This window comes from Pipistrellus hanaki (assembly GCF_964339955.1).
Source record: "Pipistrellus hanaki genome assembly, chromosome: 2".
NCBI classification, from domain to species: Eukaryota; Metazoa; Chordata; class Mammalia; order Chiroptera; family Vespertilionidae; genus Pipistrellus; species Pipistrellus hanaki.
The window spans coordinates 35,160,202-35,186,684 of record NC_140504.1 but is presented as its reverse complement, the minus strand read 5'-3'; the positions used below and the strand labels follow the sequence as shown (position 1 = coordinate 35,186,684).

Genomic DNA, 26,483 nt, shown 5'->3' with positions numbered 1-26,483 from the left:
TACTAAAACACAATATAGCAAAGTTCTTCAGTATTATCTAAAGGTCTGAGGGTATTTTTTGGCTCTAAAACCAACAAATCCAGGTTGGAGATGGTATTTTTTAAATTGCTTCTATTCTTTATTTTATAGCAGCTCCTGGTCATCCCATGGTCATCCTCAGCTGTGGCTAGCTGGCCTGGTGATGTTGCCTCCTTTGCTATTATTCATATCTAGACAGCATCAACACTTGACCACCATTTTGTAACAGTCTGTAAATAAAAGGCTGCAGACCACATGATGATATGAGAACTGCTCCAGCTCGAGCTTAGGAGCACAAAATGTATTAACAGATACTTTGCTGATCAGATATTTCTGTTTACTTCCTTGTTCTGATATTAAAATTACTGTTTGGGCAGGAGGCACTGAAAGTCTCTTGGTTCTTATGAGGCCTGAAGCTGCATTTTTTTCTTGGTAAAGGCTGGGTGTATATTAGCAGTCCAAGTGGAGGAGATGGTTTCACTCAGCAGGAGTAAAGATACCTTTAAGTACAAAATAAGAGCAGAAATGAATAGCAGAAAATTGTCTCTGACTCTCCACTGCCATTTGACTTTTAATGCATTGGGCAATTTAAATTTTGAACATTTGATGTGCACTCTTTTAGTCCAGTAAGACAATTTGTTTTATTAACTCTGTCTTTCTTAGAATGGTATTTCCATATTTAATTTAAAGCAAGGGCTTTCAAGTTATGGCCCCCGTGCAAATCCAGCTTACCACCTGCTTTTGAAATAAAATGTAATTGGGACACAACCAATAAACTGTGTTACATATTGTCAATGATGCTTTTGCACTATAACAACAGAGTTCAGCAGGTGCGATAGAGCCCATGCAGCCTGCAAAGCCTAAAATATTTACTATAGTCCATTATAAAAATGTCTGCTGACTTTTTATTAGTATATTAGAATTACCTGATATAAATGGGAGAATTTCCAAATGCACAACAACTAATAAGTTATCCCCAACCCTACCTTTGCAACTACAATCCTACACTTGTAACCTAAGTCTTTTAGGGGTAAAACAAACAAACAAAGCATTAATTTTAGCCAGTGAAATTAAAAATCTTGAAATAGAAAGTTTCTCAGAAGTCACTTAATTGGATATTTTCCACTGTTGGGAGCTCATTACTTGATATAAATATTTTTGTGGAGTACTTCTAAAGTTATTCCTAAAGACTGCTATTCCTAAACTTCATTTAATCAGTACTATTTGCCTTCTCTATCTTTTCACATACTTGACAGTGATAAGAATGTTCCCTAGGTCTCTTTTCCCCCAATTCCTTTCACTATAACGAAAGTGAGATAGTTTATCACCATCTTCTTTGTCTTCATTAGATGTGTTCTTTTGCTTAAATTGATGTCAAAATGCATCAAGAAAAATCTAATACAATACTCCAGAGTCAATATCTGTGAGGGGCCCCGGGAGGGCTCCAGTATGTGTCCAGCCTGTTTTGCCCAGTCCTGATAGGGGCTGATCGGGGCCATCTTGCCCAGTCCCGATTGGGGCCGGTCAGCTGGGGAGGGACCATGGGATGTTGGCTGGCTGAGGAGGGACAATGGGAAGGCTCCAGGGCGTGTCCAGCCCATCTTGCTCAGTCCCAATTTGGGCCAGGAAGGAATTGAGGAAGGGCTACAGGGCGTGTCCGGCCTATCTTGCCCTGTCCCAATGGGCCAGACCCGGGCAGCAAGCTAACCTACCGGTAGAGCGTCTGTCTCCTGGTGGTCACTGTGCATGATAGAGAATGGACAAATGAACAGTCAGATGCTTAGCATATTAGGTTTTTATTATATAGGATAAAAGGCTAAGTTGACTTGTGCATGTGTGATACATATAAAGCTCTCACTGGCGCCAATCACACACGTGTATTTTCATCTGTCATTATTGATCATGAATTTGGTTGACACTTATATTATAGAGAAAGGGCGAATAGCAATATTAAAATACTAGTAGCCCTGCCCACGAATCTGTGTGCCAGTAGTTTGCCAGTAGCTCAGTGTACAGATTTGTGCACTAGTGGGGTCCCTCAGCCTGGCCTGTGGGGATCAGGCTGAAACAGGATATCTGACATCCTCTGAAGTGTCCTGGATTGCAAGAGGGTACAGGCCAGGCCAAGGGACCCCACAGGTGCATGACCTCTAGTATATACATAATATATAGAATATATGTACAATATATAGAATTGCACACTTGAAACTTAGATAATCCTATTAATTAATGTTGTCCCCAAAAATGTAATTAAAAATATACATAAAGTATATTTCAGATATTTTAAATTCTGGTTTTAATTTCAGAAGTGTAGTATGTTTCAAATAGTTATTTATATTTAAATATCAATATTGTATGTGCATCATAAAAATCACTAAATATAAGAAAGCTATATCGAAGTGTACACTTGCAAATTTAGGGGATACCTATACTGACTCCATTGGCAGCTTGATCATCTCAAACAGCCACAATTTGCTAAAATAAGCAGCTTATATTTTCTAGATATCTATGTTCTATAAATATAGAAGCAGCATAAATGTTTATTGAATGACCAAAGGTTTTGCAAATACTTACATCTGATTTAATGGATACATTTATAAATATGTATATTTAGACATATGTTGACAAGATATTTCCACCCTCATTCTCAGACAGGTCAACAGGAAAACATTAACATGTGGTTTTGTGGCTAACTCAGTTGTATCTCTTTATTTGTTCATTAACCAGAAAATAAGATTTCCTGTTTGTTTGTTTTTTAATTACCAAATAAAACTTTACTTTAGTTTAATTTAGAATAAGAAAACGAAACTTGCCTCCACACTTGCTACAGAAATAACATGATTAAAATCTGGATTAATAATTCTATGGTCTGAATACTTTCCTTAAAAGTTATTTAAATGTTTCCAGAGTTAAGTATTCCCTTTAAAAATGCTACCCAGCCTCTTACATACATGTATTTCTATGATTATACCTTAATACATTCTTATTGAAATTATCTACATCCATGTTTGACTTCCTGCTAGACTGTGAACTTTTCCAGGATAGGTCTTGTTCTAGGTCAGTCAACATAGTTCTGGAGTATAGAGGAATAAGTAGGAAAACTAAATTGTTGAAATTATCTCAGGGAAAAGGTAGCAAGGGTCTGAACAAACTAGCAATAGTAACAGCAAGAAAGAGTGGATGAAGATACCTTGTAAAAGATAATCAAAAGCATTGAGAGATTAATTGCATCTGAGGGATAAGAAGCATGATTTTTTCACTACAGTAGATATGCATGGGAAGCCAGTGTCTTTCAGTATAATTTTCCTGAGTCCCAGTTAGAGCCTCTAAAAATTCTCTTCCTCTAAGGGTCACTGAACTGTTGTTGGAGTGAGTCCAAAGGGACAGCTGTAATATACACTAGCTCTGAAGGATGAGTATTATCCATTTCTTTCAAAGTGCTGTCCTTCACTGACCTTTACAAGCTAACCATGAGAAAACAGCTTTAATTCATTCTTTTTAGTAATTAAGAGAGACCTTAAAAACTTCAGGGTAGAAGGTTGTTTTCATGCCCAATACGTAGAAAATTCAAATCCTTTAGTAGGAGATGCAATTCATTCTCACTATTAAGTTCATAGTGCAATGAAAGGTGTTATGAAAATACATTTCAGAAATTTAATAAATTATTTAAGACAAGGGTCCCCTAATACCAGGTCCATGAATGGGTTTAGAAAGAGTCTGTGCTAATGGATTTTTAAAAATAATGACAAACAAAGTTTAGGCCAGTAATGTCTATACCAATGTAGACTTTTAACTATCAATAAATGTGAATAGGACTTTATTAAGGTGGATTAACAGAATCCAGTATGAGTAGCAGAATCAAAAGTGGTAAACAAATATAAGAGCCAGTGATAAGTTGCAGATTAATAAGTAATATTAGCTTTTAGGTACACTATGAATTTTAATGAGAAAAAAGATATTTTGCTTATAAAATAATTACAAAGTAATTTCTTTTATGTAAACAGAGAAACGAGACAATGAAAACAGAAGCCTATTTATGCTATTGATTGCCTCCATGAAAATTTAACCAATGAGGTCAATGAAAATATCAGCCCAGCAAAACAAGACAGCCTACTATAAAGAAAATGGAAAATATGAAGAGAGTTCTGGAAATACTACTCCAATTTCCTGCTAAGCAAAAATTTTAGCTCCAAAGGAAGATAAAGAGAAATGAAAGCTCAACCCTTTAAAAGTAAAAGTTTAGAACCAAACTTACTACTGATGATAATCAAAAATTGGGGCACATAGTTCTATGTAATTCCCCTTTACAAATGAGACCCATGTCCTACATACTTCAGGAATAAAATCGATTTATTACTTGGAATTACACAAATGTTGCCATCCACACATTGTTCTTTTCCTGATTGATGGATTCACTTAAGAAAAAAGTAAAAAAGGGCTTTACTTTTCAGCTTAAAGTCAGTATTAAAACTAACTCTCCTCCCTTTTTCTTTCAAAAGTCTGGAGGCTTCGCCAAAATTAACTTCACTCTTTCTTGCCCTAATGAAGCTAATACCATCCTGGACTTGGCTTATTTGTAAAACAGTTATTTCACAGATGCTGGTTATCTAAAGAAAAAGAAGAGACAAAAGAGTATATCATCTAGGGTCTGACTGGATAAACTCATGAAGAGTTTAAGAATATAGAAATTCAACATTTCAATTAAATTAAGAACATCTACAAAAAGGTAATACCAGCAATGTACCTTCCATCTTACTTGACTTGATTCTTTTATTTTTATATTTTAATATATTTTATTGATTTTTTTACAGAGAGGAAGCGAGACAGATAGAGTTAGAAACATCGATGATAGCCATTGATCAGCTGCCTCTTGCACGCCCCCTACTGGGAATGTGCCCATAACCAAGGTACATATTCTTGACTGAAATCGAACCTGGGACCTTTCAGTTGCAGGCTGATACTCTATCCACTGAGCCAAACTGGTTTCGGCATTGACTTGATTCTTTTAAAGGCCTGTAATAAGCAAACTTAAGGTAAGATGTTTCCATAAGCCACATGTGTCAAACACAAGGCCCGCGGGCCAAATCCAGCCCGCCAGGCCTTGCAATGTGGCCTGCACCGCGCTGTCATCACTGCACTCCGCTGTCAGTTTATGACATTGTCAGTTTATGACTGTTCAGTAAACCATTCGGCCCGCGATTTAGGCTGGATTTTAGATTTTGGCCCCTTCTCTGATTGAGTTCGACACCCCTACCATAAGCTATCCATAAGAATGAGAACTCCTCTCAATGAAGTTTATCAAGTGGCCTTTCCTCTTTTGCTTCTTTCTGGTATAGAATAATGCCTTCATAAGCCTTTCTCCGGGTTTTGAATACTTCAATAACCTTCTTTCAAGTCTTCCTGCTACATGAACTTTTGGAAAACAGCTGCTTCACATTGTTCCCTTTGCCTTTTTCTCTCTTCATCAAAAATGAATAGCTACCTTATTTCCTTATGTCATGGGATGAAAACAATTTAGTCATTATTGAGACTTCTAGCCAAATTCTAGTCCTTCTGGTGGTACCCCTCCAGGGTCCAGATACATTAAAATTTTTCTGCCCCCCCCCCCTCCCGCAACACACATAGATAAACGTTACAGTCTTTCTTGACAATGCGAAAAGGATAAGTCTTGCATACCAACCCTATGCCACCATTATAAGCAAAGTACAACTTGGGTCAGCTACAGGTTCCTCAGTAGAGCAGGCAATTTGTGTCCACAGAGAAACAAATAAATAAACAAAACCCAAATGCCAAAACAGTAAGTTTTCAGTCTAGTCCAATAAAAATGGAGCTAGCAACTTTGGGGCTACTAGTAGACACAATACATTCATTTAATTGCATCCAGATATATTTCTTTCTTTTTTTTAAAAAATATTTTTTATTGATTTTTCACAGAGAGGAAGGAAGAGGGATAGAGAACTAGAAACGTCGATGAGAGAGAAACATCGACCAGCTGCCTCTTGCACACCCCCTACCGGGGATGTGCCCGCAACCAATGTACATGCCCTTGACCGGAATCGAACCTGGGACCTTTCAATCCGCAGACGCTCTACCACCGAGCCAAACCGGTTTCGGCCTGCATCCAGATATATTTCATAGGTCTCTCTGCTTTGGAGTATTATTTTCACTTTTGACCAACTCAATATCCCAGACTTAACATATCTGTGCTATCTACCAGAAGGCCAAATTAATCTGGAAGAGAGAATCAAAGACCAATCATAAAGCTCCATCACAGTCTCTGGTCTTCAATAGATTTTCCTATTTCCCGAGGCCACGTGTCATAAAACTGCAGCTATGGTGTCTGTGCCTATGACTACACACTACCATGCACAAACAATGAACAAAGAAGATATTCACATATCATTGCTGTAACTGGCTATGGCAAGGGTAACATTTTCAAAATGAAAAGACAAGATCTAGACTGTGCTGCAGTGATTACAGTGGGGATTCTGCCAATTCTGGCAGGCAGAAGAGGAAATGTAAATGGACTCCATCAATTTGCTTTGAATCAGGAAAACAGTCTGCTACTAAGTGAACCAAATAAAAAAACCATTAGTTTAAAAAATATGGAGTATTTCTTGAATGTGTGTATCAACCTTACCCAGGGCTATGCTAGTCTTCTGTTGTCATTCTAATTTTAGTAGTATATTCTGTGGAAACGGGTACTATCCAATGAACTTAATCAAAAACACTAGAAGGACCTTGCTTTTAGTTTCATTCATATCAAGGCTACATTACATAATTATGCATAAGTGGACTACAAGTGTCATGGAAACATATTTTAGTTTACAAGGTATTTAGATTGCAAAAATCTACCTTGAGATGTTCTGAGTATCATTGGTTATCATACCAATACTTAGGTCCCTGACATTTTTGTCTAAGTTATTTATCAACCTATGCTTTTATCCCTTTTGACCCCAAATCACAATCTCAACCTTTGTGTTTAACCTCATTTCTTTTCTTAGTGTTTCTCTTATACCAGTGACTGGCAAACTCATTAGTTAACAGAGCCAAATATCAACAGTACAACGATTGAAATTTCTTTTTTAAACTTAAACTATATAGGTTGGTACATCGTTATTAATTTAACTAGGGTACTCCTAAGCTGGCCTTTGCTAAAAACTCAAGGGGCTAAAGAGCCACATGTGGCCCGTGAGCCGCAGTTTGCCGACCACTGTCTTATACCATACCTATTGATAAAGTATTGGCATGCTTATAAATGGACACGAATAAAAGAATGTATAGTGCATTAAAATTTTATTTAATGAATTTTCACTCAAACTGATCATAATGTTTATTCTTTTTTTTTTAAATATATATTTTATTGATTTTAGAGAAAAAGGGAGAGAGAGAGAGAAACATCAATGGTAAGAGAGAATCACTGGTCTGCAGCCTTCTGCACAACTGTCATTGGGAATTGAGCCTGCAACCCTGGCATGTGCTCTGACTGGGAATTGAACTGTGACTTTCTGCTTCATCTACTGAGCCACACCAGCCAGGCTTAATATCTATTCTTAATCTGCCCATTTCACATGCCAAATTTATTGGTTAAAGCAAGTATGCCCCAGTTTTACTTAACTTAAGCAGATAAACACATAAAGAACTACTTGCAAATGTTCCAATTTTTTAGATTAAATTATGTCATTTGTTCAGTGAACACTACCTAAGGTAACAATACATTTCCAGAGGGATGATACAACATTGGATGAAAGACATGAAATTAGTAGAAACTTGATTTTAAAACTTTGCTTAAGGATGTCCGACTGACGGCTTAGGCCCACTAAGCCATCAGTTGGACATCCCCCGAGGGCTCCCAGACTGTGAGAGGGCACAAGCTAGGCAGAGTGCATGAATTTCATGCACTGGGCCTCTAGTATTTTAATATTACACTAATAATAGTGAAAAAAACCTACTATGAGCAATTATTGAACAACTTCAATAGTGATTTATCATTCTTCAGTATTTGATCTCTAATAAAAGGGCTACTTTACTAAAGCAAAATTTGAATAATACAGCAATCAGATAGAGGGTAGCTTAATTTCAGTACAACTGTCACCCACCTACAATGTGAGGAGTAGTCCTATGAATGACTGACAACAATGTGGAGTCACAGATATATTTTTTTATTGATTTTAGAGAGAGAGAAAGGGAGAGAGAAAGATAGAAACATCGATAAGAAACAAGTGTCGATCAGCAGCCTTCTGCATGCCCTCTGCTGGGAATTGAGCTGGCAACCCACCACATACCTTGACTGGGAAATTGAACCTGTGACCTCTTGGTGCATGGGACAATGCTCAACCAACTGAACCACACCGCTAAGCAAGTAACAAATATTTTAAAAAATACAACTTTTTTTTTTTTTTTTTTTTTTAGCTATTACAATATAGGCAAGGTATTTCAGAATGTATTGAACAATGGGAGAGAAGATTATGAGATGGTCTTCACTTTGCCCTTTTAAATATTCATTGTTCACTTATGTTTGATGTAGTACAATGTACCAAGTATTTGAGAAATTATAGTTACCATAGCTTAAAATGAGAATAATAAGAATGACAAACTGAAATGGGTATAACTGTGTAAAAACAGCAACATAAATGATCAGCAAGTACAATATTAACATGTTCATTTGTTGATGCTCAATATGTCATCAATTGATCACCTAAGGCATACAGTTAAATAATAAATTACCTTATAATACTGCAGTAAGTTAAAGTGCTTCCTTAAAAATGTATCAACTAATAAAAACTTTTAAATTAGTTAACATGTCATTACCCCATTATTATTCCAACAAGTGCCCCACACATTATGATTCATAAGTGGTACCCCAGGAAGGGGCATGACTGCAAAGGGTGAAGTAAAGAGATAAGGGAAAGTCCCAAGGTTGGAGAACTGTAGGAGCCATCAACAGACACTTTTGTGTGTGTCGCCCTATAATGGCTATTGCAGCGATGGACACATGATGGAGAATTTTGATGTGATGAAAACTCAGAGTGAGAACATCTATTATGATACATAAAGAGCATACCCAAAGCTTAGTTCTTAAGTTGAAAGATTAGGTTGAAACTGGAACATACGCTTTTAACTTCATCTAGTTAATACTAATAATCTCTACTTGATAATTATTTATGGTCTAATGTGATTATAATTTGATACTCTCATACCAATTGTGAGGGGCAAAAAGAAGAGACAGGAAAATTTATTTATAATATTTCACTGTCATTATTAGAAGTCAGAAATTTACCTTCTGTCAAAGGCCCTCAAAAATGACAAAGTTGTTGTTTTTTTAAGATGAAAGTATGGGTTCTATTTTTATAGCATAATTGACAAAAATCATTATAATTTGCTTATTAGTTTAAAAAACCTATGTTCACATCTCTAGAAATTGACTAATTAAAACCTGTGCTTGGTTCCCTTGTTAAAATGGGTTTTACAATACTAATGTTCTCACCCATCAGTAGTCTACTCACAGCAGTATCACTAACACCAAGATACAAATAACAGTGCTGTATTTATGACTGCACTTTAGTTTCCACAAAAGCAAAATTCTGAGAAAAGCATGAGTCATTATCTCCAGGGTTAAAAAAATATTTCTTTGATCAGAATATGAAATGTTACTGAAACCAGTAATTTAGACTAGAAATTCCTTTTCTGAATAAAAGGAACAGAATGTTTCTTTTCTCTATGTGAACACTCCAAAACTAGCATAACTGTCCATCTGTCTGCTTTTACTACTCTGTATATCTGGTGTGTGGTGACAGAAAAAAAAAACCTTTAGTCTAGCCATTTTCAGTCCTGGTCCTTAGTTTTTCTGTCCTGTCAGCTTGTCATTTTCCCAGGATAAAATATATGCCCCACTGCCACACAACACACACACACACACACACACACACACACACACACTCACTCTAACTTTTCCTCTACTATTTGACTCAGCATCTATTACAAAGTCATTGAAATAAACAGAAAATATTCTAAAAAGTGATATTTATATCCAAATTATTTAATGTTGAAAAGTTTTCAGGTCCATATTTTATATATTATCTTAAAATATTTTCCTTAATGTCTGGCCAGTGTGGCTCAAAGGTTGAGTGTCAATGTATGGACCAGGAGGTCATGATTTGATTCCTAGTCAAAGCACATGCTTGGGTTGCGGGCTTGATCCCCAGTAGGGGGTGTGCAGGAGGCAGCCAATCAACGATTCTCTCTCATCATTATTGTTTTTATCCTTCTCTCCTTTTCCCATCCTCTCTAAAATCAACAAAAATAAAAGAACATTTTCTTTATTAAAAGGTCAAAGTTACAAAAGTAAGAACCTATTGATGCTATAAATGATGTAATTAAAGACACTCCCCCCCCCCCCCGAAACTCCCCAATAAAAGTCAAAATAATCTTTCTATGATAATTTTTCTGGCTTCCTTTATTCTTTTGTTTGTATCTCTTAATCTGTTAATTACTCAAATGTGGGCATTTTTCATGACATCATTGCTCTCTCAAACTCCAAAGTTAGAATCTTTATAGAGTTATCATTCCTCGTGCATGATGTCATTTCCACCCATTAAATCGTCCTCAAATTCATTACTTTTTTTTTCTTGTTAGCTATCTTCTCTATCATATGTAAACCCTAAATAGTTCTTATGGGTAATACTGACCTGTCTCTAATTCTACAAGCATTCATTAAGCAATTGCTATCTATAAGACACTGACAATTAAAGAGAAGGCATGTGTAATGAAAAGGAGAGGGGGAAATATCATTCATATATGTATAGTACATAAATAAATGTGAAAAGGACAGAGTTCCAAACTTTATTAACCAACCTATACGGCAGTATGTAGTAATACAGGAGACATTGGGTGTGTGTGTGTGTGTGTGTGTGTGTGTGTGTGTGTTTAAGGGAGTCACACTTAATAAATGAAAAGGATTTCTGACAGGTACAGAGTGAGAAGGGCAGGATGATAAAGTGGGCAGTATGTACTAAGACAAAAAAGACCTGGAAGCACATATTATTCACTTTATCCCTTCCCCAATTCATTAACCAGTGTCATTAGAGGATTTCCACTCCCTGATTCATTATCCACAGTCACTACATACCTAATCACACTGCTACCCAATTAAAATGATAGGGAAACTTTAGTATCTACACATTACATATGGCTAAAACTCAGAGCCTCATCACAACTACTCTCTCCTCTTCCTCTCTCCCCACCCCCAGCTCCCTCCAAGCTCTAACCTTATTGGATCAATCTTCTTTTTTGCATTTGTAAATAAGGTCTATGATTTTCTTTTACATCTATTTCCATTTGTTGCTATTGATATTTCCACCATGCCTATCCTTTAAATTTAGCCCAAATGCCTTTCTTTCTCATTAAAACTTGGTTTATAATACTAGATTAACTTCAGAATAATTTTGTTAAGTTCAAGAAAAATCAAAGCGAAACTTGGTGGCATTTTGATTGAGAACCTTTGATTTATAGTAATCTAGGGAGAACTGACATTTTCACAAGATAGTCTTCCTATTCAAGTATGCATTTGCACTTATTTAAGTCTATTTCTCAATGTTCCTCAGCGGAAGAATATTCTGTGTTCATGGATTGGTAGAATCAATGTCATTAAAATGTCCATACTATCCAAGGTAATCTACAGATTCAATGCAATCCCTATTAAAATACCAAGAGCATATTTCACAGACCTAGAACAAATACACCAAAAATTTATTTGAAACCAAAAAAGACCCTGAAGCAATTTTGAGAAAGAAAAACAAAGCTGGAGGTATCACAATACTAGATATATACTACAAAGCCACCATAATCAAACCAGTTTAATACTGGCACAAGAATAGGCATATAGATCAATGGAACAGAACAGAGAACCTAGAAATTGACCCAAGCCATTAGCCTCAATTAATACTTAACAAATGAAGTCAAGACAGTCTCTTCAACAAATGGTGTTGGGAAAATTGGACAGATATATGCAAAAAAATGGAAACTTACACCATACACAAGAATAAACTCAAAATGGATAAAAGACTTAAATGTAAGTTAGGATACCATAAAAATCCTAGAAGAAACCATAGGCAGCAAAATTTCAGACATTTCTCATAGAAATATGTCTATGGATACATTTCCTAGGACAAAGTAAACTAAAGAGAAAATAAACAAATGGGATTAAGTCAAAATATAAAGCAAAAGAGACTATCAACAAAATGAAAAGGGAGCCGAATGTATGGGAGAACATATTTGGCAAAAGTACATCTGATAAAGGGTTAATATCCAAAATATATAAGGAACTCATACAACTTAACAAAAGGAACACAATCCAATTAAAAATGGGCAAAGGGCCGAAGCCAGTTTGGCTCAGTGGTAGAGCGTCGGCCTGCGGACTGAAAGGTCCCAGGTTCGATTCTGGTCAAGGGCATGTACATTGGTTGGGGGCACATCCCCAGTAGGGGGTGTGCAAGAGGCAGCTGGTCGATGTTTCTCTCTCATTGATGTTTCCAGCTCTCTATCTCTCTCCCTTCCTCTCTGTAAAAAATCAATAAAATATACTAAAAAAAAAAAAAAAAAAAATGGGCAAAGGACCCAAATAGACACTGCTCCTTCCAGAGACATGAAAAAGCGCTCAAAGTCACTGATCATCAGTGAGATGCAAATTAATATGACAATAAGGTATCACCTCACACCACTCAGAATAGCTACTATCAACAAATGACAAGAGTTGGCGAGGATGTGAAGAAAAGTGAACCCTAGTATACTGCTGGTGGGAATGCAGGTGGGGTGCAGCCATTATGGAAAACAGTATGGAGTTTCCTCAAAAAATTAAATATGGAGCTGCCATTTGACCCAGTGATCCCACTTCTAGAAATATATCCTAAGAAACCCAAAACACCAGTCAGAAGAAAGAATATATACCCCTATGTTCATAGCAGCACAATTTACAATAGCTAAGATCTGGAAACAGCCTAAGTGCCCATCAGTAGATGAGTGAATAAAAAAGCCGCGGTACATTTATACTATGGAATAGTAGGCAGCAGTAAAAAAGAAGAATCTCTTACCCTTCGAGACAGCATGGCGGGAACTGGAGAGTATCATGCTAAGTGAAATAAGTCAGTCAGAAAAAGATAAGTATCACATGATCTCACACATATAGGGAATCTAATTAACAAAATAAACTGATGAATGGAGTGGAGCTAGAGGCATGGAAGAATGGAACAGAATGAGGCATCTTAGAGGGAAGAAGGAGAAAGGACAGTGGGTGGGTGGGAGATAATCTCCCAAAGACCTTGTATGCATATATGCCTAACCCAAGGATGCAGACAGTGAGGTGGTGAGGCCTGGGGAACTGGGGTGGTGGAGGTGGGCAAAGCGGGGAGGGAAGGGGACATATGTAGGTAATACTTTCAACAATAAAGATTTTTAAAGATCGGGATGATGGAAGGATATAGTGAGAAGCTGATAAAACATGGCAGCAAAGTGAAACAGTAGCAGAAAATTTCAAAAGTGACGTTAAAAATGCTCAAGTTTACTTTGATAATCTTGAGGTCCAGTGGCTATTAGAGAGGCATTCTTCAATTCCTCAAATGCTCTTATTGTTTACTAATGTATAGATTTCAACTTAATATTTGAGTGGGTTATTTTAGCTTTTTATAATTTTTTGAGACACTGACTCAGGAACTCTATTTGGAAATCTTTATAAGATATAAAAGTTTTTCAAGTGTGTAGTGTATTTCAAAGTATGCTACCCTAATTTCCATTTTCTTGATTTCAGTTCTAGAAATATTGGCAGAAAAAGTAAAAAGCTGACAGCTGGGTATAAGGATATTACAAGATGATTCTAATTATCTAAAATGTTTCTTTTAAAAGAACAGTTGCTACTAAATATTTCATTGCTAACATTTGGCTTAAGCCATAGCTACATGTATTCTATGGCATAGTGAATCTGAACTCTGCAGCTGGTGGTTGATTTCCATCAACACCTAAAGACTGAAGCCTAAACTTTGGAAATCAAGCTTTAAAAAATATGATGGAAACCCACTGAATACTTATACATATATACCCTTTTGTCTTAATCGTTACAGAATTGGATGTTACCTACATAAATATCAGTTGAGTTTAACTTTTAAAAAGTATTTTTGGCTACCCCATTAGGTCCCAAATTTCTGCAAGAGATACACATAAATATCACAAAGCAGAGTATAGGAGGTGGTTATGAAACTGAAAGACAGTTTAATACCCAGTAATTAGTTCCTGCTTTGGGTGAATAGGTATTATTTTATAAAATAGGACTGATGAAAAAGTTTATTAAAATGTCGTTTCTCCCCATGATATGTGAGCGGGGGGATGACGGGAGAGTGAAGCTTAAAAAGGAATATGTGTGTGTCTGTGTAATTTTACTGTGATATTGTACCTTTCCTATAAAGTTCAAAATCAGAAAGGAAGCCAGATTTCTTGGGTATAAATCTCAAGTCTATACTTACAAGCTGAGAAATTATAGGCAAATACTTAATAATAAGAGATCTATTTTCTCACTGAAAAATGAGACTAATCACTCTTTCCTTGCATTCTTTATTGGATTGTTAAATCACATGACAAACATTTACTACGCAATTATTCTGTGCCAGGATTATGATAGAGGGACAAGATAAATCCTTGAACTCAAGAGGCTCACAGTCTATTGAGGAAGATACATATGTAAGTAAGCAAACACTTAGTATGTGTCTGTTGTAATAAATAGAACCTAGGGAAATACAGAGGAGGGAGAGACCACTCCACCTAGGAGAATGAGTCCAGGAATACTGTATACAGATTATCAGAAGCTGAAGACAGTGTGCCAGGTCCATAGTTACTGGGAGAAGCAGTCATAATAAAAGGGGCTCTGAGAGCCAGGAACAACATGTGCACAACAAGCACAGGAGCCTAGAAAGGCTAGGTAAGTCTGAGGCAGTTCAAAATGGCTGGGTTGTAAAGTGTTCAGTGAGGAAAAAATATAAAAAACACATCGCATACAGAAATATGGCCTGGTACCAAACTATGAGGAGAACTACAGTAAATTAATGAGCTTGCACTTTATTCCAAGGTCAGTGTTCCTCAAATCCTTGTCCTGGGATCACATGCATGAGGACCAAGAATGGGAAGGCTTGTTAAAATGCATATTCCCAGGCACATGGATCAACTGAATCATATTGTGTGGGGTCTGAGTAACTCACACCCCCCTCCCTCAGCTCATTGCTTTTTATTAAACATGTTCTTATTGACTTCAGAGAGAGGGAGAGAAAGATAGAAACATCAATAATGAGAGAGAATCATTGATTGGCTGCCTCCTGCACATACCCTGCTGGGAATCAACCCGGAATCCAATGGTGACCTCCTGATACATGAGTCAACCCTCAACCACTGAGCCACATTGGCCAGGCTGGGTAACTCACATTTTGACATGATTCCCCCACATGATTCTTTTTTTTTTTTTTTTAATATATTTTATTGATTTTTTACAGAGAGGAAGGGAGAGGGATAGAGAGTTAGAAGCATCAATGAGAGAGAAACATCAACCAGCTGCCTCCTGCACAACCCTTACTGGGGATGTGCCCCCAACCAAGGTACATGCCCTTGACCAGAATCGAACCTGGGACCTTTCAGTCTGAAGGCCGATGCTTTATCCACTGAGCCAAAACGGTTTTGGCAGCCCCATATGATTCTTATATACCCAAGGCTTGCGAAGCAGCAACCTAGGCGATAAGGAATTACTGAGCTTTAATTTTTAATTTTTTGGGTGATACTTTGGCAGCTGTGTAAAAGCAGTGTCAATCTCTCTCTTCTACAGAACCTATTTATTATAGCACATTCACAAAATCCTTCTAGTTACTTACATGTCTGCTAATTTTGGCAGCAGTGTGGAAAATAAAAAAGAAAAGTGGATTGATTGGGATCTGCAGTGATATGGAAAGGAGGAAACTAAGACAGTGACTATGAAAGGATGGAGGTGGCATCAGGAGACATTTCTAAGAAGAAAAACCCAAAACTTGATGATCAGTTGGAGTTGATAGGTCAGAGTCAAGGTCAACAGAAATTTCTAACTTAGGCAAGTAATGCTATTAACAGAAAAGGATCATATAAAATAGAACTGTGAAAACATTTTGAATTCTGGAAATCTAAGTGTAAGATAATAGTAATAAGGTTTCTTTCTAGAGTGCTTCCCACACTTCTTTTCTTAATTTAGATGTAGATTGTATTCAGATTTCTTTCAATATAAGAGTAATTCATGCTTACAGAAATTCATTCACTTAAATACTGACTGAAGTGTCTTTTAATATTTAGGACTGTGCTCTGTACCTACTCGAAATACAGGGGTGCACAGAAGAATGAGGAAAACAAATTAGTGAAAAACATGCCTGAAGCAACCATTATTACCATTTTTTAATGTATTCTTTTACAGAATTTTTTTCTATACATATTGGCTTATAAGTTGTGCTCAAACAGTATAATAACATTCTATTTTGCTCTTTTCACTTCAAAAATATATCCTCTAATTACTGTAAACTCTTCAGAAACAATAGCCTTCTATGACTACTTATTGCTATGGGAGATACCAGCAGCTTACTTGTTGAATATTTAAACTGTTAAAATTTCCACTATCCTATATAATAAAAGGCTAATATGCAAATTGTCCCCTCAGGAGTTCAACCGACCATGAGTTCAACCACTCGCTATGACATGTGCTGACCACCAGGGGGAGGTGCAAAACAAAAGTAGGCCCCAGCCAGCAGCCGGGGGAAGGAAGGCCCTGATTAGCCCTGATCACTGGCCAGGCCTAGGGACCCTACCAGTGCATGATTTTCATGCACTGTGTCTCTAGTTATATATAATGCTGCAAATGGACATATGAGATTAAAATATGTTAATTTTAAAAAAATTGCTGACTTGCTTTCTAAAAGGATTAAATCAATTTAGACTGCCAAGAGAAATACCTGAGCACCTTCACCAGCTGCACCACCATAAGAAAAAACATATTGCTAACTGGAAAAGTAAAACTTGGTCATTGCATTTAAAAGTTTCACTTCTGTGATTATCTATCTGTAAAGTTGGGGAGATTCCATTGGGATGAGGGAGGAGTCCAAGTTAGACAACAGGCTCCCCAGCTCAAGGTTCTAGCTCTGCTGTAAAAACCAACAGACATTGTGGCTAAGACAGAGTCTGTTGGAGTCCCAGGCAGCTCCTCTTAAAAGATTTGTGTACGGACTTACTTGAACTCACTCCCCGTGAGCTCCAGCTGGGACAGCAGAATGAAAGGCACCAGGGAGACATCTGATGAGAAAATGAATTGTCTGGAAGGAGGGCAAGAGCTGTGTGTGTATGGTGGTGGTGGTGGAGGGAAGGAAGGCGGGGAGGTGGGAGGGAAGGAGGGCGCATGCATACAGCTTTCTGCCATACAAAAGTGTGTCAGAGGCCCCTTTCTGAGACCCCTTCCCCCACCTTCCTACAGAGCTGGCAGGTGGGAGCCATAACTGAGTCTTCATTTACATGGCTCACACTGTTTGCCCATCCTGGTGATTCCCTGAAACCCCACCCAACTTGCTGACCCACCCAAGCTGATTCCAGTGGTTTTTCAATATGAATAGCCTGTCTCCACTCATGTTTCAGACTTTCCTAAAATCTCTCAATAAACAGCTTCTGGCCTCAGTGTGCCTTGTTCCTCTCACTAAGTGGCCCAAGGCCTGGCACTAGCAGCAGCCAGCCTTGGCACTTCCAAGCACAGCACAAGCAGCAACCATTTGTAGCCCATGCCAAGTGGCCCTGAGCAGACACAGGCAGTGGCTGATCTTGGCCTATACTTCCCAGGAGGCCCCAGAGCTAGTGCACCCAGTGGACAGCTTCAGACCATGTCCAAGCACCACCCAAATGCCTCCACAAGTGATGCACACAAGGAGCAGACTCAGCAAGCACCAGAGCCCTGCCTAAGTAAGTCCTACTCTGTGGCATGGGCCCTTGCACAGCTGATCTTCCTCCATAGTGGTCAATGGTTGCAGCTGCTCAGCCTGGGAGTAAATCCCTTCCAATGACGTGCCAACAGCAATCAAGGCTCAACTACAACAGAAGGGTGTAACAGCTCACATGTTGGGTAAGGAGGAGGCACACTTGGAGTACCCAGTTTGGAACTTATAGAACATCACTACATTAGGCCACTGTAGCAAGCCTGAAAGGCATAGTAGTCTATACCCAACACACAGAAACAAACACAGGGAGGATGCCAAAATGAGGAGACAAAGAAACATGTCTCAAATGAAAGACAGAACAAAACTCCAAGGGGGGAAGGAGGGGAATGAAGACAAGCAATCTACTAGATGCAGAGTTCAAATCAATGGCAATTAGGATGCTCAAGGAACTTCCACAGCATAGAAAAGGACATGAAAATCATAAAAAAGAGCCCATCAGAGATGAAGGATACAGTAACTTAAATGAAAAATAATAGAGTAGATGAAACTATCAGCGATTTGAAATACTACAATAGTATAAGAAGCAAAAAACACCCAATCAGAACGGCAAAAAGAGAAAATAATCCAAAAAAATGAGGATAGTGTAAGGAGCCTCTGGGACAACTTCAAGCATACCAACATTCATATCATGGGGGTGGTGGGAGAAGAAGAGAGTGAGCAAGAAATTGAAAACCTATTTGCAAAAATGACAGAAAACTTTCCTGATCTGGTGAAGGAAATAGACATACAAGTCTAGGAAACACAGAGAATCCCAAACAAGATGAACCCAAAGAGGCCCACACCAAGATGCATTATAATTAAAATAGAAAAAGGTTAAAGACAAAGGAACAATCTTAAAAGCAACAAGAGAAAAGCAGTTAGTTACATACAAGGGAACTCCCAGCTGATTTCTCAACAGAAACTTTGCAGATCAGAAAGGAGTGGCAAGAAATATCCAAAGAGATGAAAAGCAAGGACCTACAACCAATATTACTCTTCTCAGCAAAGCTATCACTTAGAAACAATAATAAAATACATAAAGAGCCTCCCAGAAAACAAAAGCTAAAGGAGTTCACCAGCACCAAACCAAATTACAAGAAATGTTAAAGGGTCTTTTTTTAAAATGAAGAAGAGAAAATAGATTCAAGTATAAACATTAAAATAGAAATAAATACATATCTATAAATAATCAAATCTAAAAAACAAAATAAGCAGAATAAAAACAGACTCATAGATACAGAGAACATTTTGATGGTTGTCAGATGGGAGGATTGTTGGGAGATGGATAAAAAAGGTGAAGGGATGGGAAGTACAAATTGGTTATTACAGAAAATCATGGGGATGCAAAGTACAGCATAGGGAATAGAGTCAATAACACCCTAATAACTATATGTGGTGTTAGATGGGTATGAGATTTATTGAAGTTATCACTTAGTAAGTTAAATAATGTCTGATCACTAGGGTGTGCACCTGAAACTAACATAATAATGTATGTCAATTGTAATTGAAAAATAAAAAATGATTTAAATAAAAAATTATTTTTACTACTAATATTTATAACTATAAAAATGACAGTTTGAAACATAAATTTTTCTTCCTCTGCTGTCATGTATGGTTTGATTTCAGATTGAGCTTTATAGCAGTATCTAATTTCAATAGTTTTCCCTACTATATTTCCCATTAATGCTACTTCACATTTGATAATGCACTCCATAGTCTACATTCACAGAATACTTACTTATTTAGCAAAAAGTACTCCAACATTTTTGCACTTGCAAGACATTAACTTCTTAAGGAAAAACAAACATAATTCACTTGCTTTTAGGTAAAGACAGTAAATTGCTTCAAGATGGAAAACTATTTCAGCTCTACCCCTGCAGTAAGTCCATCAGAAAATTACTTGGAAAAGTACAATCTCTGAAAGAAAAATAAGCTACAGAAATATGCTTAGTTTGTTGAAAGTACGTATATACCCCAACAGTCTGCTGGTTAAAAATTATTCAAAAGTTGAAGGTGAGTAATTTGAACATTTATAGAAACAACAAATCAATAGCAAACACCATTAGTTTCCGATCAAGGACAATGATTTTTGTCAACCATGAACATATTTGCACAACAGAGAATTCATCTAAGAAAAAAAAGCTTACTCTGCCTCTGGAATTAACATTACACTTTTTCTAATAACCATCTAGTGGGATGAGTTACCTAGGGAAACTATGGAACATATTTTCCTAGAAGTCTTTAATGAGGACAGTGGCCAGTGGCTATTAAGAGTGTTGTGACAGGTTTGCTGGCCTTTACAACCCTGGCAACTGGTGTGCAATGGATGACCTACACTTCAGGCCTGTCAGTTATTAAATTGCTCTCAGTGCTAGTAAGTAAATGGTCATGCATGCAGTAAGTCTGAGTCTCCAGTCACTGGTTGTTTCAGAAAATAAAATAAAATTTCCAGTCCATTTTTTTCTGATGGCAGCATGTCTTGACCACAGAATTTTACTTAAGGACCTTTAAAACATGTGCAAATTTAGTCCAGTTGGTGTGGCTCAGCAGTGGCACATGGAACCATGAACCAGGAGGTCACGGTTCACTTCCCAGTCAGTGCACATGCCTGGGTTGTGGGCTGGATCCTCAGTGGAGGATGTGGAGGAGAAAGCCAATTGATGATTCTCTCTCATCACTAAAGTTTCTTTCTTTCTCTCCCTCTCCCTTCTTCTTCTCTCTCTAAAACCAATAAAAACATTTTTAAATGCATACAAATTTATAAAGAGGCAGGAAAAACTATTTTAGCTTCTGAAAAATACCACAAACTGAGATAAACTATCCTCCTAGAAGTGGCTTCCTTTCATCTTCTATGAAATCACAAAGCATAAATCTAGACTTTATGCTTTTATTTTATTTTTTATTGATGAGAGGGAGAGAGAAGAAAAAAGAGAAAGAGATTTGTTGACCCATTTATTTATGCATTCATTGGTTACTTCTTGTATGTGCCCTGACTGGGGATTGAACCTACAACCTTGGTGAATCGGACAATGCTCTAACCAACTGAGCTACCCAACTAGGGCTAGAAATAGTTTATACTACTAGTAATTTCATAGAGTTTGGGAGTTGTAAAGTACCTTCAAAATTTTGCAGGTAAAGAAACAAGTACTGAAAGGTTAAGATCTAAGACCAAACAGCTAGTTAATAGTTCAATACAGAACCCAGATTTTCAGATTTCTGATCTAGTATTCTTTTCACCCTAGCATAAGCCTCCTCTTAACCTATCAATCTTTGTAAAAAATTTCTCCAAATATCAATAAAAATATATAACTAGTTAGCAACTTTCAGAAAAGTATTTCTATATGCTTCAAATCTATACTTAATAAATGATTAACTAAGACTGGCACATAGCAATTTACCTGCTTTTCAGATAGTTTAAAGAATATAGCTTGCCCTAACCGGTTTGGCTTGGTGGATAGAGCGTTGGCCTGTGCACTGAAGAATCCCAGGTTCGATTCTGGTCCAGGGCATGTACCTTGGTTGTGGGCACATCCCCAGTAGGAGGTGTGCAGGAGGCAGCTGGCCCATGTTTCTCTCTCATCGCTATTTCTAACTCACTATTCCCCTCTGTAAAAAAAAAATCAATATTTACTATATATATATGTATATATATATATATATATATATTGCTAGTAAATAATAGAAAAGTATTATGATTCTCAATTATGATTGTACTCCAAAAACATCAATGCTTACTGATTACCTACATTTGGGCATCATGCTAGATGCTGAGGAAATAAGAATGAATACAGTCTGCTGGTGTGGCTCAGTTGGTTGAGTGTTGTCCCAAGGTTGCTAGTTTGATTCGTAGACAGGGCACATGTCTGGTTTGGGGGCTTGATCCTCAGCAGGGACATGCAGAAGGCAGCAGATTTATGTTTCTCTCCCTCCCTCCCTTTCCCTTCTATTCCCTCTAAAATCAATAAAAACACATTTAAAAATATTGAATACAAACATGGCCCCCTCCTGTTAAAAAATTTATGCTTAAAATTATCTTCATAATATTGCTTTAGATTTTTATAGTACTTTATAGTATAAGATATATCTCCCCATTGAGTCTCATTAACTCCTGGTGAGTTAGGCAAAGGAGAAGTGATCAGAGCAGATGATTCTGTCCTAATGCAGCATTTTTCACATTGCAACACTGACTTCTTTGGTTTCCACTACACAAATATTTAAACTCATAAGTGTACCAGGTAAGCCTGGTTTGTAAGAATTCTTACTCTTTTTTAAATCTCACGTTTATTTCAAATGGCAATGCTGGCCCTGATACAAAGATTCCTTTGTTAATAATTGCAATTATATGCTAAAAAGTTACTAAAACTTAACCTCTTATAAGAGAGTGTAATTTAGGTAAATTACCGAGCTAGCTAATAAAATGATACAGAAGAAACAAATATTTAATTTTCAGGTCAAATACAAAAAAAAAAGTTATTCTTGTATTAGATATAAATTTAAAATAATGATGATCATATATACATTATTTCTTAAACAATTTTATGCACTTATTAGTTATATGAGTTATTTGAAAGGCAACATATTATAATTCCTATTGTATCAATGCCGAAAAAGAGGCAAAGATGTGATACAATCTTCCTCCTCTACCCGCCCCCCCAAGTACAAAGTAGCAATTTGGTATTGGAATTTAGTTTCTCAGCCATCCAGATCAGAGCTCTATACAGCTTCATTTAAAAAAATATTAAACTTGAAGGAAAAGTTCTAAGCTACTACTTTTATTACAAACTTACAAACTATTGAAGCATTCTAACTTTAATTTCTTAATGGATTGATTTTAGAGAGAAACATTGATTTGTAGTTCCACTTATTTACGCATTAATTGGTTGTTTCTGCGCTGGCCAGGATTGAACCTGCAACCTTTAGCGTATGGGAATGATTCTCTAACCAACTGAGCTACCTGGCAATGGAAGCATTTCAACCTTAAACTCCCTAAGCTGTATAGTTAGGGAGAGGAGAAAGAACACCTAAAACTTTCTCAATCAGGATCAGTTGATTCATATAATAAAGGATTAAATGTGAATAAGATACATATCAGTATATCTCAGTTTGAGTCATCTTTAGAATGATGGAACTCTCAAGCCTGCAAGTTAAATCCTTAGACTTCAGTTTTGCCTCTCATTTCTTATTTATACCCTAATACTTCAGTTTCTCTTACCCACAGTTTTTAATTTTATTATAGTATTTTTCCCTAAAAGGATTGTTAAAAAGATGTCCTATAAACATAAACGTAAGAACTGAGGCAAGTCAATTTAATTTATACAAAAATGATCAATTTATTAAGAAACTTCAGCAGAGGTATTATTACACTGTGTGCAAGGTTACTTCTAGGCATAATGATTTTCCAAGCAGGTTGACTAACACCTTAGTGTTTGACAATGGAATGGGATTCTAGTAAAATGAAACTAAAAGCCATAGAGGTTTTTGGTCTCTCCTTAGTCACACCTGTAACACTAGCAGCCAGCAAAGTGGAAAATAGGATTTATTACACAAACCGAGTATGTTATCTCAGCCAAGTTCATTCGTTAACTCTAATACCTCTGAAGGGGAACGGAAATGAACCTTTATTAAACACCTGATCCAGGGTAAAAACTCTCTTGGATCTATATATCTCATTTAATTAAAAAACAAACAAACAAAAAACAGCTCTCTCGAGTAGCAATTACTCCCATTAAGTAGATAGGACATCTGTCCAAATTAATTGTGCCACTAACTGTAAGACCCAGATTTTCAATCAAGGAGCTTCAGATTCCAAAGCCAATATTTTTAGTATTCATGGGATTTTAAGGCTAAAACACTAGTACCACATAAAGCATCAGTAAAATTCCTTTGTGTTACAGATGAGAAAACTGAGGTCCAAAGAGAATGAAACTTACCTAAGTACACAACACTAATGGTGAAACTGGGATTTGAATTCAAGTCTCCTGATTTCCAGTGCAGTTAGTGGATAATAATGCTCTTTATTTCTTTTCGCGGGTGTGTGTGTGTTTGTCATTCCCCCCCCCGCCCCCCCCCGCCGTCCCACCACTCCAAAAATATATATACATATGTATATATTTTTTTTTATTGATTTCGGAGAGGGCAGGAGAGGGAGAGAGAGATAAAAACATCAATGATGAGAGAAAATCACTGATCGGCTGCCTCCCGCCCGGGACCGCTTACGGGGGATGGAGCCCTAAACCTGGCTTGTGCCCTTGACCAGAATTGAACTGGGGACCCTTCAGTCCGCAGGCTGATGCTCTATCATCCACTGTCAAACCAGCTAGGGTGAGTGTCATTCTTGATATAATTTGCATGTAATTTATAACATCGAGTCTCCAAGTGAAATTCATGTGTGACAAGTTCAGGGATGTACATTTTTAGTGACCAAAATTATTAAATGTATTGGGCAAGAATAAAAACTCAGTGTTTATAAATTATTACATATTGTAAAGTCATCTGTCAATATGCTTGTTTATTCAGTTAGAAAAGTGCCTATTTTATACTGGCTCCTGTGCATGGCAGTAAGAATACAACTGTATGTGAGATAAAAGGGGTGCCTAACCTCATGGAATTTACATCCCGGTGGAGGGTACAGACAAATAGGCAATTAGAATGCAGTGAGTCAATGCTATGATGGTGAGAGTACAAGACACTATGGGAACAGGAAGCAGGGACACCTAACCCAGACTAGACTTGTCAAAGGAGGTGATAATGAAAGATGAGTAGGAGTCAGCTAGTTAAGGATGGGGTGTGGAGTGCACATATACTTTAGGAGGAGCTATAGAAGAGAGGAGACATGTATCTAGAGAGAGAAGGACCAAATCACACAGGTCCTTGAGAGCAAGGACTTTACAATCTTGTCTATTGGATTATCTGGGGAGCTTTAAAAGCAAACAAACAAAACAGATGTCTGAGCTCCATCTTAAACCAATTAAGTCAGCATTTCTGGGAATAAGACTCTGACACTGGTATTTTTCACTAGGTAACCAGATGATTCTAATAACCAGCTAGGATTAAAAACCACAGGGAATTAGAAATATAATGCAAATAAAAGATTATCTTAACTAACTAAACTTCTGTGGGTCCCTTGTTTCTTTATGTATTAAAAAGCAGGTTAGAAATGGTATGATATAGTAAAAGGAATCAGAAAACATTGTGTGTGTGTTTTTTGTTTTTTTATCAACAAGTCTATCATTTGACACCTGTCTGGCCTTAGATTAAAATATCATTTCCCAGAGATAGTAATACTGCCTTACTTATGGGACTGTTGTATAGTTCAGGATAAATAATACTTAAGAAAACAGCTTGATAACTGTGCTAATAAAATATAAACCATGATATTATGAGATTTAGGCTACTAAAGTTGCACAGTTTTTAAGATCATAAATATTTTCACCAGAGATGAAATCATTTATGATGCTGCATTTAAAGAAGCAACCCTACATCGGCATTCAATATGCAAATAATAAAGAACCGATTCTTTAAGGCTACTCTAGTTGCTAAAGGGATCAAATGGGGATTAAGTTAGCTCTTCAAATAAACAGATTAACAAAGGAAATGTCTTTTAAATGGTACTAGTGAATGTTTAAAAAATCTTTATTCAATAAAGGGAACTAACAAGGAAAGTCACACACAAAGTAAAGTGTTTTAGGAAAAAAATGTTATTATGATCTACATTATTATATAAGTATTTTATTTATAAGTTTAGTTGTTGTTGTTGTTGTTGTTGTTGTTGTTGTTTTTTAAAGGGGGATATTTATTTGGGATGGAGAGGATCTCATCCTGGCAGGAAGGAAGCGCTGCCTCCAGAAGGACTGTGCAACACACAGAACCAGGCAAAGCCTCTGCTCTCTCCCAGTCTCCTTTTTACATCTACCTCGCCCCACGAGAATACACACTTCCACGTAACTTTTCAGTTTAAGTACAGTATTTATATTTAGCGACATCTCTTTAACGCTATATCCAATTTACTTATCATTTTAAAACACTGATATAAAAACACTGTTCTGCATGTATGTGTGGCTCATTTTTAATTCTTCAACTAAGACTCATAGCAATGCCTTTCAAACTGTATACTCAGCCAATGATATACTTCTGAAAAAAACTTACTGATGAAATTTTATTTAATTTTATCTCAAAACACAAACTGAGAAAACTAAAACGCAAGCAAGCAAGCAAGCAAACAAACAACAAAAAAACCTAACACATATACACACACATCACTGGATCATCTTCAGATAAAAATGACACTGCAGAACAGTTCATCTGATATTTAAAAATTTTCCAGAACATGTGGTGTTTAGATAGAGAGCTAGGCTGTCAACCAGAATTCAACAGTTCGGTTAAAAAAAAAAAATTTTAACACTTGAACACAACAGACATAGTCACAAATTCTTATGCTGTAGCTGCTTGTGTCCTAATTCATCC

The 26,483-nt window shown here is 36.9% G+C and overlaps 1 protein-coding gene across 1 annotated transcript in view; it reads right to left on the bottom strand.

Moving 5' to 3' along the window:
* The window catches only part of PIK3CA (phosphatidylinositol-4,5-bisphosphate 3-kinase catalytic subunit alpha), a 70,424-nt gene that overhangs the window by 42,160 nt on the left and 1,781 nt on the right, over positions 1-26,483 (bottom strand). The window lies entirely within an intron of this gene.